The sequence below is a fragment of the Lissotriton vulgaris genome, chromosome 1_1, assembly GCF_964263255.1.
Source record: "Lissotriton vulgaris chromosome 1_1, aLisVul1.2, whole genome shotgun sequence".
NCBI classification, from domain to species: Eukaryota; Metazoa; Chordata; class Amphibia; order Caudata; family Salamandridae; genus Lissotriton; species Lissotriton vulgaris.
This window is the reverse complement of record NC_141685.1, coordinates 1,833,382,450-1,833,384,035: the sequence shown is the minus strand read 5'-3', so window position 1 is coordinate 1,833,384,035 and position 1,586 is coordinate 1,833,382,450.

Sequence of the window (1,586 nt, the reverse complement as noted above, 5' to 3'; positions counted from 1 at the left end):
TCTTGAAGATATCTTGATCAAACATCAGAATGAGAATAAAAACAGAAAAGCAAGACAGTTAAGGAGAGATGAAATTGACTAAAAAGAAGGAAGAGTGTTTACATATGCTAAGAAATATGATTCACTTATCCGTAATGGCCAGCAGGGAGATAGACTCACCAAACCAGGGACCACATCCTTTTTTTCTAGCTCGACTTCACTTAGCACTACATGCACTAGTGAAAGCGAGGCTGAAACCCCGGATGGTACTGGTTGTAACAAGTCTTCTTTTTTAAGGGAGGTGCAGAGAATCAGAAGAGGGAACAGAACACTTTGCCACGAGAAAAAACAGCTACAAAACCTGCAGGGGCAGGATAGCAGGAACAGGAGGACAACAGGAGAAAGTTGAGGTCTGGAGATGAGAGGAGCACGTAATAGACCAGGGTAGTGAGGTTCAGGTTATAAACCTATCCTCCAAACCTCTCACTACAGATATGGTCTCTCTTCTGCGCAAAGAACTTGGCTTTAATCCACACACACCAGGCGACATTTGTAGACTCAAAATAGATCTGTTCAAGTTCATAAGGGGTCTTAAAATGAAGACACACTTCTCTTGCAACTTGTCTACAAATAAAACTATTAAAAACATACTGGTTTAATGTGGGTCTGATGTTTTGACTAATGATGACTTTAAAGTAACACAACTTCTTCTGTCACTGACAGCCGTGGAACAACCTCCCTATGACATGGAGTTATTCTTAGAAGAGCTTAATATAGAATCAGATTACAGCATTAACAGTGGTTTGAAATCCATATCTAAATGGATACCCAATCTCCCTGGGGGCAATTCTATTGACAATTTCTATAAACGAGTACTAGAAGACATTGAGAAATATCACAGTAAAAACACAGGCCCCCAGATTCATCAAAGAGCCGTTTTGCGAGTCCTTAATAGCGATTATTAAGGATTCGCTATTAAAGACTCGCAAAACGGGATGCATGTAGAAATCGCAATATTTTTTGCGATTTCTACTGCTTCCTTATTTGCGATTCGGTAATTGCTAATCGCAAATAAGGAATGACTTTCCCATTCATTCCTAAGGGGCTAAAGTGCATTTTTCTAAGTTTTCGCTATTTACAATGAAGTTACACTTCGCTGTAAACAGCGGCCCCATATTGCGAATTCGCAATTTTAAAAAGGTTCATGAATAGCATTTAAGGAATCTCTAATTGAGATTCCTTAAATGCGATCTTTAGCAATTTAGCGATTTCTATAATTGCGATTTTTGCATTTGGGATGATGAATCCCAAATGCAAAAATAGCGCTTGCAAAGGGTCAGATTCTCAGAATCTGGCCCTTTGCGAGCCGATTTCAGCTTGATGAATCTGGCTGTAAGAACTCATTCAAGTACAAAGACAATCTCAAGAAAGGAGAGTGCTTAGCCCTCAAAACACTGAGCATGGATCATGAAATCCTTATCAGGGAAGCTGATAAGGGAGGAAATGTTGTGGTCAGGAACCATGAGAACTACAAACAGGAGATCATGTCACAATTGAACAACAGCAACTGTTACGAATTACTGTCATACAATTCAATTAGCCCTCTC